The sequence below is a fragment of the Peromyscus maniculatus genome, chromosome 19, assembly GCF_049852395.1.
Source record: "Peromyscus maniculatus bairdii isolate BWxNUB_F1_BW_parent chromosome 19, HU_Pman_BW_mat_3.1, whole genome shotgun sequence".
Taxonomy (NCBI): Eukaryota; Metazoa; Chordata; class Mammalia; order Rodentia; family Cricetidae; genus Peromyscus; species Peromyscus maniculatus.
In genome coordinates this window covers 34,718,903-34,733,328 of record NC_134870.1, presented here as the reverse complement: position 1 = coordinate 34,733,328, position 14,426 = coordinate 34,718,903, and positions in this window count along the sequence as shown.

The window sequence follows — 14,426 nt, the reverse complement described above, 5'->3', positions numbered from 1 at the left end:
CCCAGCACAGGACTCTGCATGCTATAATATGGAATGTCCCACCATGCAATAGTGGTACAAGTGTTATAGGGTAATGACTTTCTAATTGGATTTGAGGTCTGCTCCACAGAAGGGAATGCCAAGTCTGGTACTGTAGTCCTTGTCGAAAGTGCATGGAGTGGGAAGTCATAAGCCCTAGGTTAGAACTTGCTAGTGTTATTTTGCTCTGTGTGATGTTGTGAAATTGCTTCCAAATATTAATGTTTATTCAAATAGACTTGAACTTCTCTTAGTCTTGGTCAGAGGAGCTTCTTCTTCTTCTTCTTCTTCTTCTTCTTCTTCTTCTTCTTCTTCTTCTTCTTCTTCTTCCTCCTCCTCCTCCTCCTCCTCCTCCTCCTCATCCTCATCCTCATCCTCTTCATCTTCTTCTTCTTTTGCAGGGAATAGAAGTCAGTGTAGACATACATAACTATCCAAGGTTCTGAGATCAGGAGACTGGAAGCCCTAAGGGAACATCTCTGTATTATCCCTCACTTACTGCCGAGACTCGGGGATCATCACAGCAGAGAAAGTGCAAAGAATGTAAGAGCCGGAAGACAGGAAGGAGAGCTGTGAAGTGCTTTCTTCTGTGCATGACGTGGTTTGGACTCATGAACTCATAGTGACTGTGGTTCCCTGCACAAGGCCTGCACAACGTCAAGACAGCCACCATACCAGCATTAGGAGGGTAGATGATCTCTGGAACACACCTCACACTGAGGATGTGGAGAGTTGCGGGAAGAAAGAGAATCATTCTTTCTGAGAATATGAATGGTGAGGTTCCCATGTTCCAGCAGATAGCCCTGCACCCTTACACATATGAGCAGCACTAACCAGACTTAGTTGGCTATCAGTTTGGAAAGGGGCGTCGGGAGGTGTGGGGGGGACCGATACAATCATATTTCACTGTATACATGCATGGAAATTTCAAAAGTAACAATTAAGTTATGGCTGTTTCCTGTCTATCAAGAACAGAGCCATTTCAACAAGATAATTGTACTTTATTCTCTTTTTAATTTAGTTGTTCATATTATCCACTGTTCCTACTTCTGGCCTGTTTGCCTGCTGTACACATCTCTGTGAGGAAAGGGCAGTCGGCCATAGCCTAGCTCCTTGGCCAGCTGGGCTAAATGCATATGTCAATCTCTGGAGCCCCCCAGTGGAGAGGAGAACGAAGTAGCCACGGAGGCAGTGAGGCACAGAGGTTTGAAGTAAATCATGATTTACACCTCAAGTTTTATTGCCATGGACTTCAACCACATGCCTCTTGTCTTGAAACGGTCGGATGCCGCTGCAGTTAAAATAAAATGGCATGCTTTTCCCGTCTTAGTTACTGTTCCATCGCTGTGAAGAGACGCCGTGACCAAGGCAGCTCTTATAAAAGAAAGCGTTTCATTGGAGACTTGCTTACCGTTTCAGGTTAGTCCATTATGATCTTGGTGGGTGGAACACACGACAGGCATGGTGCTGAAGAAGTAGCTGAGAGCTGCGTCTCGATCTGCAGGCAGGCAGGCAGAGAGAGAGGAGAGTCACCGGACTTGGCGTGGGCTTTTGAAACCTCCAAGCCCACCCCCAGTGACACACTGCCTTCAACAAGGCCACATCTCCTAATCTTTCCCAAACAGGTTACCAACTGGGGGAGAAACGTGGATACATGAGTTTCTGGGGGCCAGTCTCATTCGAACCACCACGTTGCGCTAGCTAGTAGTGATTGTCATAAGCTGCATGTGCCGGCTACTCTGTTCAACTAACACATCTGGAGTCAGGGTTTCTCTACAGCCAGATTGCCTATCTGCAGGCTGTACCGAGTCTGTCTCTCCCACAGGACATTGGCTAGTTCTTTACAGACATGCTTCTGGATTTCTTTTCACTCAGCTGTCACATCAGCTTCTCAGCTCACACTTATTCTGACCAGAGATGCCATCCTTCAATCCCTTCTTTACAATTCTATCTTGGTCCCGCCTCCATGCTCCACCATAGTCCTGGATCTCTCCTGCCATGACTCACCAGGAGCTGCTCTAACGATTTTTGCTTCATGGCTACTTTACTTCATTTCCCTGATTGAATTTAATGCCATGAGGACAAGAACGACCTCTGCCTTGCCTATCCCTGTGTGCGCAGCATTGAATCTGGCAGTTGGCCCACAGGGGGCGTTCCTTAAAATACATGTTTGTCCTGAAAGGAAAGACTATGGAGCCGTACTGTGCCTCACATCAATAACCACACAAAGGGAGCATCCCTTTGTAGGACAAGGCACGAAGGAAGCAAAGACTAAGAAGCATTGCCACTTACCCTGAGAGTTTTGTGGTTTAGGTAGAAGTAGCCTCCAAGCCTGGAAAGTGGAGACATAAGGGTGTATGTAATATTTGGGAAAAATAATAAAAGGTTTAGCATTATTGGAGTAGCAGTGCAGTGTGTGAAAAGGATGAGAGGAGCACCTTCAGGAAAAAACGATGGTGTGAAAAACACTGAATTTTTAAACAGGGTATGGCTGGGAAGCCTCTAGATATGTTAGCGGAAAAACAAACCCACCTGCAATTCAGTTTCAGTAAGGCCTCTCTCTCCTCTCTGTATAACACAAAGCTTCGGATTTTTTTTCTTGTTTTGATATGCAAATTATACCCAGCTGTTTAGAGGGTGTGCTCTCATAACAACATTCCAGTTCTCCATGGCTATAATCGGGTTTTAGCACAGCCTTGTATTTACCAAGTTCTCTGATATTCGTGGAACGCAACTCTGTGTTCGTTGAGTTTCACAGGGTTTGTTCGCTCCCACAGTCAAGCCACCTTGAGATCCAGCAAGTGGTGGCCTCCTGTACCTATTTTTCTTTCAGGTGTTGCCCTGGAAGAGATTCTCCTGTTTGTCTTCCAATGTCACTGACTGACTGAACTTTACAGTTTTCAAGTACCCGTTACAAATTCTATAACGCCTTCATTATCTATTGAATTACCCTCGAGGCCATATTGATCATTTGTGCACAGTTAGGAGGCCTCCTTGCCAGGAGCTGCGGCTAGGAAGACAGGCAAACCAACTTTCCTTCTTCAGCACATGCCCTGCTGAGCCCACAACACAGAGCAGGCTGTGACTGCTGCTCACGCTGGGAGTCAGCCACGACTTCACTGAGTGAGACTGAGGGAAACATGCTTAGGAAAAAAAGGGGGCATTTTATTCTGGTGCCTTAAATAAAAGGAAAACATAGTACCGAAATACTCCCTGACATCTGCCTGAAAATAGTAAAGGGAAGGGAAGTTAGTGAAAATTAACGAAGGTCTGTGGATCATTTGTTATCGATGTATAAATGTAGTATTGAAAAGCTGCATATTTAGACCAGGGATTCTCAACCTTCATACTGCTGTGTGTGATCCTTTAATACAATTCTTCATGTTATGGCGACCCCCCAGCCAGAAAATTATTCTCATTGCTACTTTTTAACTGTAATGTTGCTACTGTTATGAATTGTAATGTAAATATCTGATATGCAGGATGGTCTTAGGTGACCCCTGTGAAAGGGTCGTTGGACCTTAAGGGGTTGTGACCCACAGGTTGAGAATCTCTGATTTAGACTCTGAGGGCTTTAGCTTCCTGAACTGAATGATATACATATGATGGAAGCAGCTTACCTGGGCAGTATCAAGATGATTAAGTAAGACAGCACAAGAAATCATTTAAAGACATGCTTGTGCTATGCAGGTACCCAGTAAGTGTATTATCTATCATACAGCAAATGCCTCTTTTTGTCTGACCAGTGTGGAAGAGAATTCACCTCACTGTACCCTCAGCTGCAAGGTCTGCTTTGAAAGGTCAGGAGCCGGATATACCACATTGAATGATACAGAATCTTGTTCTAGGAAAGGAATTTGTCAGCTACTGAAAAACAGTTGTGATACAGGGTGACCAGGCCTTCCTAGAATTTGGGGTGCTCTGTGAGTACATAACTGAAGTATCCAGTGTAGTCTCGGGATGTCAGCAAGGCTGTCACAGAATAGCCATGCATGGTCCTAAAAGTAAGTACTAGCTAGTTGTCCAGAGGAAATAAAGAACAAGGGGTCCAGCCAGAGGGAACAATATGAACACAACCCTAGGCTGGAGCAGACCTGTGCATTCAGAGACTCCTGATTACAGAAGAATGAACCTCAAATGTGAGGGAGTGATGTAATGTGCACATGAGGCCTGTGAACCCCATGCTGGTACCCATGCTGGTATCAACTGCTCTCGTAATAGAAAATGGGGGGGAAATGGCTTAGGGAAGCTTCCCCAACTCTGAGGTCTGGTTTTCAGCAAAGCCAGTGACATTCACATTATACTGCAGGCCTCTTTTCTACATAGCACACATGTACAAATGTGTGGTATAGTCTTAATCCTACAAATACCCTATAATAAGAAAAAAAACTATAGACTTGAATATAACATTGTTGTGATGTATTTCAAAGGTAGGAGATTGAAATCAATAACTCTCTTTTCTTGGAAACACCAACTTGTACTTACTTTCAAGTCCACATTGGATGCCATTCTCCTGTGACACATTCTTAGTCACCTCTAGACTAGTCATCGATGTGTCCATCAAATACCCTCCCAATAGCACACAACAATTTAATTTCTGGGTGTTTTTGTTGTTGTTGTTGTTTTGGTTTTTTTGTGTTTGTTTGTTTGTCATGGGATACTTTGAGATAAAGTTTCATAGAACCAGGCAATCCTTGAATTCATGAGTCCCTACCCTTAATATCTTCAATGATGGAGAATGGCCCAGAAGTATAAGATTAAATAAATCCTTTCCTCCCCAAACTTGCTTTTGGCCATGGTATTTATAACAGCAGCAGAAATCAAAGTAGGATGATGTATTAATGTATAGTTTGTGTGTTTAGGTTAAATATTAAGTTATATTGGGTTAATGTATATGTTTTCACCCTCTGGAAACTCATTTCTGTATTAATGAAATTCTAAGGCTATTTCTCCCCTAACAATGATTTTTCACTTCCGAGACAAAAATCATTTCCTAGTCTGTCCTACCTAAATTATAATTAGAGAAATTTTCACCTAGAGTTGTTGTGATGTTTTCTATCTTCAAAGGTTTATAAATTAAAAAGTTTACAGACAAGAAAATGGAATAATTCAGAGTACTAGGCAGGCCAGAAAATTGTGAAATATCTTAGTGTCAATGAATTAAGAATATCCATCCAAGAAAACAGTGTTGTGGTCCTCAGAGAACTAGCTCTTTTTTTAAAAAAACTAAATTTAAGTTTTGAAAAGTGTGTGTGTGTGTGTGTGTGTGTGTGTGTGTGTGTGTGTGTGCATATGGACACATGTGGAAGTCAGAGCAGAGCTTTGTGGGGTTAGATCTCTCCTCTCCTTGCTAGGCTTTGGAACAAGCTGAGCTGTCTCACCAGTCCCGAAAGCTTCTCTGTCATCTACCAGTTCACACATTCATGAGCATGGAAAGAACTCACATTTTAACAAGCCACAATACTGAGTTGAAGAAGACTGGAGGAAAGAGAATTTTTTTTTTTAATCCCAAAGTAGGCCCCATCTTCTCAAGACTAGGTCTAGTCCTGAGGGATTAGTTCTCAACTAAAACTAGTTCTGCCAGTCCTGTTGCTGTGTTGCATGTTTGTAAAACCACTTCAGACATATTTCGTCTTTATTTTAGGGTGGCAAGTGCTCTTCACAGTTTGGCTTTTAGAGAGAATGGCCGAGGACACAGTAGTGGCTATAATGGCTGAGGGACAGCAGTGGAGATGGAGCATTTTGCAAAGAGCATCTTTGAAGAACCTTAATATAGTACCTGGAAACGGAATTACTAAAGCAATTTCCATGTATTTGTCATACTTCAAAAGGTATCTTTTCAAGAAAGGGTCTTACACTGTTCAGATCATCATGACACAAGTTCTCAATGACCATGTCAAGAAAACTTCAACAGGGAGGCACTGCCCTTTGAGTTCCCCACAGTCTACACGACTCAGGGAAAGGTCTCCGTACCCAAGGTTCTGTGTGTTTCCTCCTGCTGGGTAGCAAAGCATAAATAACTATGAGGAGGAGGGTTGCATTAATAGAGTCCAGGAACAAAGAGAGTTTCAAGTTAATAATAATAATAATAATAATAATAATAATATTAATAATAATATCTCCTTAGTGTTTCTGTGTGCCAAGCTCTACACTCAACCCTTTGTTCACACTTATTTAATGCAGCCAGCCCAATGCTTGGCCAATACTGAGGGCTTAAACAAACAAGGTTAGGAATCTTTTTTTTTTCTTTTTTTCCTTTTATTTTATTTTACAATACCATTCAGGTCTACATATCAGCCACGGATTCCCTTGTTCTCCCTCCTCCTGCCCCCCCCTCCTTCCTCCCAGCCCACCCCCCATTCCCACCTCATTCAGGGCAAAGCCTCCCCTGAGGACTAAGATCAACCTGGTAGACTCAGTCCAGGCAGGTCCAGTCCCCTCCTCCCAGACTGAGCCAAGCGTCCCTGCATAAGCCCCAGGTTTCAAACAGCCAGCTCATGCAATGAGCACAGGACCTGGTCCCACTGCCTGGATGTCTCCCAAACAGATCAAGGCAATCAACTGTCTCACCTATTCAGAGGGCCTGATCCAGTTGGGGGCCCCTCAGCCATTGGTTCATAATTCATGTGTTTCCATTCGTTTGGCTATTTGTCCCTGTGCTTTAGCCAACCTTGGTTTCAACAATTCTCGCTCATACAAACCCTCCTCTTTCTTGCTAATTAGACTCCCGAAGTTCCACCTGGGCCCTACCCGTGGATCTCTGCATCCAGATCCCTCAGTCATTGGATGGGGTTTCTAGCACGACTATTAGGGTGTTTGGCCATCCCATCATTAGTACTTTAGTTCCGGCTGCCTCTCTACCATTGCCAGCAGTCTATTGTGGGGGTATCTTTGTGGATTTCTGTGGGCCTCTCTAGCACTTTGTTTCTTCCTTTTCTCATGTGGTCTTCATTTACCATGGTCTCTTATTCCTTGTTCTCCCTCTCTGTTCTTGATCCATCTGGGATCTCCCGCTCCCACAGGCTCTCTTTCCCTCGACCCTCACCCTTCATTGCTCCCACTCATGTCCAGGTTGTTCATGTAGATCTCAGCCATTTCTCTGTCATTGGGCAATCCCCGTGTCTTTCTTGGGGTCGTGTTTTCCAGGTAGCCTCCCTGGTGATGTGAGTAGCAGTCCAGTCATTCTTGTTCCACATCTAGTATCCTCCTATGAGTGAGTACATACCATATTTGTCTTTCTGAGTCTGGGTTACCTCACTCAGGATGATTTTTTCTAGATCCATCCATTTGCCTGCAAACCTCATGATGTCATTGTTTTTCTCTGCTGAGTAGTATTACATTGTGTATATGTGCCACATTTTATTTATCCATTCTTCAGTTGAAGGGCATCTAGGTTGTTTCCAGGTTTTGGCTATTACAAACAATGCTGATATGAACATAGCTGAGCAAGTGCTCTTGTGGTATGATTGAGCATTCCTTGGGTATATGCCCGAGAGGTATAGCTGGATCTTGGGGGAGATTGATTCCCAATTTTCTAAGAAAGCACCATATTGATTTCCAAAGTGGTTGTACAAGCTTGCATTCCCACCAGCAGTGGAGGAGAGTTCCCCTAGTTCCACATCCTCTCCAGCATAAGCTGTCTTCAGTATTATTGATCTTAGCCATTCTGACAGGCGTAAGGTGGTATCTCAGAGTTGTTTTGATTTGCATTTCCCTGATGATTAGGGATGTTGAGCAATTCCTTAAAAGTCTTTCAGCCATTTGAGTTTCCTCTGTTGAGAATTCTCTGTTTAGTTCTATAGCCCATTTCTTAATTGGACTGTTGGTCGTTTTGATGTCTAATTTCTTGAGTTCCTTATATATTCTGGATATCAGTCCTCTGTCAGATGTGGGGTTAGTGAAGGCCTTTTCCCATTCTGTAGGCTGTCGCTTTGCCTCGTTGACCATATCCTTTTCTCTACAAAAGCTTCTCAGTTTCAAGAGGTCCCATTGATTGTTTCTCTCAGTGTCTGTGCTACTGGTGTTATATTTAGGAAGTGATCTCCTATGCCAATGTGTTCAAGACTACTTCCTACTTTCTCTTCTAGCAGGTTCAGAGTAGCTGGATTTATGTTGAGGTCCTTGATCTACTTAGACTTACATTTTGTGCATGGTGACAGATATGGATCTATTTGCAGCCTTCTACACGTTGATATCCAGTTATGCCAGCACCATTTGTTGAAGATGCTTTCTTTTTCCCATTGTACACTTTTGGCTTCTTTGTCAAAAATTATATGTTCATAGGTGTGCGGATTAATGTCAGGGTCTTCAATTCGATTCCATTCGTCCACATGTCTGTTTTTATGCCAATACCAAGCTGTTTTTATTACTGTAGCTCTATAGCAGAGCTTGAAGTCAGGGATCATGATGCCTCCAGAGGTTGTTTTATTGTACAGGATTCTTTTGGCTATCCTGGGTTTTTTGTTTTTCCATATGAAGTTGAGTATTATTCTTTCCAGGTCTGTGAAGAATTGTGTTGGTATTTTGATGGGGATTGCATTGAATCTATAGTTTGCTTTTGGTAAAATTGCCATTTTTACTATGTTGGTCCTGCCTATCCATGAGCATGGGAGATCCTTCTATTTTCTGACATCTTCAATTTCTTTTTTCAGGGACTTAAAGTTCTTGTCATATAGGTCCTTCACTTGCTTGGTTAGTGTTACCTCAAGGTATTTTATGTCATTTGTGGCTATTGTAAAGGGTAATGTATCTCTGATTGCCTTCTCAGCTTCTTTGTCCATTGTATATAGGAGGGCTACTGATTTTTTTGAGTTGATCTTTGTATCCTGCTATGTTGCTGAAGGTGTTTATAAGCTGTATCAGTTCCTTGGTGGAATCTTTGGGGTCACTCAAGTACACTATCATGTCATCTGCAAATAGGGAAAGCTTGACTTCTTCCTCTCCAATTTGTATCCCCTTAATCTCCTTATGTTGTCTTATTGCTCTGGCTAGAACTTCAAGTACTATATTGAATAAGTATGGGGAGAGCAGACAGCCTTGCCTCATTCCTGATTTTAGTGGAATTGCTTTGAGTTTCTCTCCATTTAATTTGATGTTGGCTGTTGGCTTGCTGTAAATTTCCTTTATTATGTTTAAGTATGTTCCCTGTATTCCTGATCGCTCCAAGACCTTTATCATGAAGGGGTGTTGGATTTTGTCAAATGCCTTTTTTTGCATCTAGTGAGATGATCATGTGGTTTTTTTCTTTGAGTTTTTTTATATGGTGTATTACATCGACAGACTTTCATATGTTGAACCACCTTGCATCCCTGGGATGAAGCCTACTTGATCATGGTGGATAATTGTTTTGATGTGTTCTTGGAGTCTGTTTGCCAGTATTTTATTATTTTTGCATCAATGTTCATGAGGGAGATCGGTCTGTAGTTCTCTTTATTTGTTGTATCCTTGTTTGGTTTAGGAATCAGGGTAATTGTAGCCTCATAGAAGGAGTTTGATAGTGTTCCTTCTGTTTCTATTGTGTGGAACAATTTAGAGAGTATTGGTATTAACTCTTCTTTGAAGATCTGGTAGAATTCTGTGCTGAAACCATCTGGTCCTGGGCTTTTTTTGGTTGGGAGACTTTTAATGACTGTTTCTATTTCCTTAGGGGTTATTGGACTATTTAAATAGTTTATCTGGCCTTGATTAAACTTAGGTATATGGTACCTATCCAGAAAATTATACATTTCTTTTAGGTTTTCCAGTATTGTAGCATAGAGGTTTTTGAAGTATGACCTGATGATTCTCTGGATTTCCTCAATGTCTGTTGTTATGTCCCCCTTTTCATTTCTGATTTTGTTGATTTGGATTTTCTCTCTCTCTGTCTTTTGCTTAGTTTGGATAAGGGCTTGTCTATCTTGTTGCTTTTCTCAAAGAACCAACTCTTTGTTTAATTAATTTTTTGTATTGTTCTCTTTGTTTCTATTTTATTGATTTCACCTCTCACTTTGATAATTTCCTGGCATCTATTCTTCCTGGGAGACTTTGCTTCTTGTTCTAGAGCTTTCAGGTGTGCTGTTAAGTCACTAGTGTGAGATTTCTCCAACTTTTTATGTGGGCATTTAGTGCTATGAATTTCCCTTTTAGCACTGCTTTCATAGTGTCCCATAAGTTTGGGTATGTGATGTCTTCATTTTCGTTGATCTCTAGGAAGTCTTTAATTTCTTTCCTTATTTCTTCCTTAACCCATTGGTGATTCAGTTGAGTATTATTCAGTTTCCATGAGATTGTAGGTTTTCTGTAATTTTTGTTGTTGTTGAAATTTAACTTTAAACCATGGTGGTCTGATAGAACACAGGAGGTTATTCCAATTGTTTTGTATCTGTTAAGATTTGCTTTGTGGCCAAGTATGTGGTCGATTTTAGAGAAGGTTTTATGGGGTGCTGAGAAGAAGGTATATTCTTTTTTATTAGGATGGAATGTTCTGTAGATATCTATTAGGTCCATTTGGGTCATGACATCAGTTAAGTCCTTTATTTCTCTGTTAAGTTTCGATTTGGGAGATCTGTCCAGTGGTGAAAGTGTGGTATTGAGATCTCCCACTATTAATGTGTGGGGTTTTATATGTGGTTTAAGCTTTAGTAATGTTTCTTTTACATATGTGAGTGCCTTTGTATTTGGTGCATAAATGTTCAGAATTGAAATTTCATCTTGGTGGATCTTTCCTGTGATGAGTATGTAATGCCCTTCTTGATCTCTTTTGATTGATTTTAGTTTGAAATCTATTTTGCTGGATATCAGGATGGCTACACCCACTTGTTTCTTAAGACCATTTGATTGGAAAGTCTTTTCCCAGCCTTTTATTCTTAGATAGTGTCTATCTTTGAATTTGAGGTGTGTTTCTTGTATGCAGCAGAAAGATGGATCCATTCTGTAAGCCTATGTCTTTTTTGTTTTGTTTTGTTTTGTTTTTGTTTTTGTTTTTTCGAGACAGGGTTTCTCTGCATAGCTTTGCGCCTTTCCTGGAGCTCACTTGGTAGCCCAGGCTGGCCTCGAACTCACAGAGATCCGCCTGGCTCTGCCTCCCGAGTGCTGGGATTAAAGGTGTGCGCCACCATCACCCGGCCTACTATGTCTTTTTATAGGTGAATTAAGTCCATTGATATTAAGGGATATTAATGACCAGTGATTGTTCATCTCTGTTATTTTTGGTGGTAGTGTGTGAGTACTTCTCTTCTTTGGGGTTTACTGTTGTGGCTTTATCTATTGCTTGTGTTTTTGAGGGTGTATCTGACTTCCTTAGGTTGGAATTTTCCTTCTAGTGCTTTCTGTAGGGTGGGTTTGTGGATAAGTATTGTTTAAATCTGGCTTTCTCTTGGAATGTCTTGTTCATTCCGTCTATGATGATTGAAAGTTTTGCTGGGTATATTAGTCTGGGCTGACATCCATGGTCTCTTAGTGTCTGCATTACATCTGTCTAGGTCCTTCTGGCTTTCAAAGTCTCCATTGAGAAATCGGGTGTTATTCTGATGGGTTTGCCTTTATAAGTCACTTGGCCTTTTTCCTTTGCCGCTCTTAATATTCTTTCTTTATTCTGTACGTTTAGTTGTTTAATTATTATGTGGCGAGAGGACTCTTTTTGGGGGTCTAGTCTATTTGGTGTTTCTCTAGGCTTCTTGTATCTTCATAGGCATTTCCTTCTTTAAGTTGGGAAAGTTTTCTTCTATGATCTTGTTGAATATATTTTCTATGCCTTTGAGTTGGTATTCTTCGCCTTCTTCTATCCCTATTATTTGTAGGTTTGGTCTTTTCATGGTGTCTCAAATTTCTTGGACATTTTGGTTCATGACTTTGTTGGCTTTAGTGTTTTCTTTGACTGATGAATCTATTTCTTCTAATGTATGTTCAACTCCAGAGATCCTCTCTTCCATCTCTTGCATTCTGTTGGTTATACTTGCATCTGAAGTTCCCGATCGTTTACTCAGATTTTCTGTTTCCAGTATTCCCTCTGTTTGTGTCTTCTTCATTTTTCCTATTTCCCTTTTCAGGTCTTGGACTGTTTCCTTCATTTGTTTCATTGCTTTTTCATGATTTTCTTTCAGTAGCTTATTGTTTTCTTCCAGGTCTTTATTGTTTTCTTCTAATTTGTTTGCCCTTTCCTCTAGTTGTTTGTAGTGTTCTTCCCATTTTTTTTGTCTTTTCCTCTACACGAGCCTCTACCTTCTTCATGATGTTATTTATAAGGCCGTTTTTTTCTGCTTCTTCCAATTTTTGATGCTCAGTTCTAGATGTTGGAGGCGGGCTTGGTTCTGGTGATGCTGTATTGCTCTTCATTTTGTTGTATGTACTTCTGACTTGACGTCTGCCCATCTCCTTGTGGTTCGTTCTTGGTCTTATCAGCACACTTGGTTCACACAGAGCTGACAGATTCAGGAAGTCTCTCTCTCTTGTCCAGATGGGAACTCTCTTGTAGGAATCTTTTTTTTAAAGATTTATTTATTGTGTATACAGTGTTCTTTCTACCTGCATTTATGCCTGCACTGAAGGCCAGAAAAGGGCATCAGAACAACATAGATGGTTGTGAGGCACCATGTAGGTGCAGGAATTGAACTCAGCACCTCTGGAAGAGCAGCCAGTGCTTTTAACCCCTGAGCCACCTCTCCAGCCCCAAAGGTAAGAATCTTACCCAGGGATAGAGCCCAGTTGTTCTTCATCAGGGGCCCAGCTTTTGGCCATGACAACATACACCCTTCTGTATCCTGTTCATAGAACTGTAGTTAGAATAAAGCACCCCACCTGTCACCTGAAATATATCCTGGAGCTTTTTCTGCATTTGGAGATAACATTTTCTACTTACCTATATGATTTGACCTTCCATTTGAAAAGAAAAATGAAAATGTTGAATGAACATGAACAAGTTTCTTTCTATGGGCCTTCCAGTGCTGCCAGTCTACAAAGATGAAAGATGTCATGTGACCTGTGGTTAGAATGACCAACCATCTCAGTTTGCCCAAGATTAACATATTGAAGGAGGATGCGGGTAATGGACCTGAGATACAAAAGAAGATAGAAAGCTAATTGTTCTTATCCATTTGAAAGTATCTCAGCCAGTGAGTGCTCTTTAAAAGACTTCTGAAGCACATCATCTGAACTCTAACAGGTGTCCATTATCATCTGTGCCTTAGGAATAAGGACATGGAGATTCAGAAGATACATAATTTCTAAATTCAAGTTTCACTTAAGTCTAAATTGGTATTGGAACTTTGGTAACTCAACCTGCCTGTTCCCCATTCCCCATATGAATGGTGACTTCTCCAGTTCAAACCAGCTGAAATTTACAGTTTATCTGAATATGAATGAATGCTGCACTGATCCTAAAGATCCAAAGAACAACACAGATGTCAGACAAGATCATCTTATCAACATACAAGCACTAAAGTAAGGGAGGTAATTTACTGTAGCATTATTCCAGCTTTCAGAGTAAGGAGAAATTTGTTTTCAGTTGTTGGAGTAAATAAACATTAATTTAATTTTTCACATTATTTTTTATTTATGTATGCACATGTGTATGCACATGCATGCATGAGTGTGCACATGTGTGTATGTGTGGTCAGAGGACAGATTGTGGCATGGAGTAAGCTCTCCATTCTACCATTTGGGCTCCAGGGATTGAACTTAAGTCTTCAGGCTTAGCAGCAGGTGCCTTTACCTGCCAAACCATCCTATCAACTGGTTATGGGTTATTTATTTTTACTAGACTAAAAACACAACAACAGTAGAAAATCTCCAGAGATGTGGGCCATTCAAGCAAGAAGATAGAACAGTTCAATGAAGGTGCATCATCTAATTTGAATTTAGACTTAATCGTTAGTGGAACCATGAAAAATATATGGAAATCTTATTTTTCAACTTAATGATTAACTAGAATTAATACTACTTTCGCAGTGTCTCTTCAAAAAATACTGAATTAGAATATTACCAGTATTTATATTTTCAGTGAACTTAATTTTTATAGAAACATATAAAGGGTAATAGGACCCATGTGACAGGAAAGCAGAGAAAAGACTGCTGGGGATGGAAAGAGACAAGAGGGGAAAGACAGAAAAAAACAAGGGGAGGGTCAACAAAAGCACACCATGGAAGAAGATGCCATACAAAACACATTGCTTTATGTGTGCATTAAAATCAGTACAATAAAAACTCTCAACTTCTACTTCACTAGTGTCCTCACTCACAAAGACAGAGTAGTTGATTACATCAAGAGTTTAGGAAAGATGGTGAACTGCCACCTTGGAAGAAACAGCCTACCCACTCCCACCCTTTGAACACCCAGAATGGCATGCTAAACCCGGGTCTTCACATTTTCTTTTCAATTTTCTTCCATGACTTTGATATCTAAAGCAAAGAAAGAGTCTAAAGATTCATTAAGA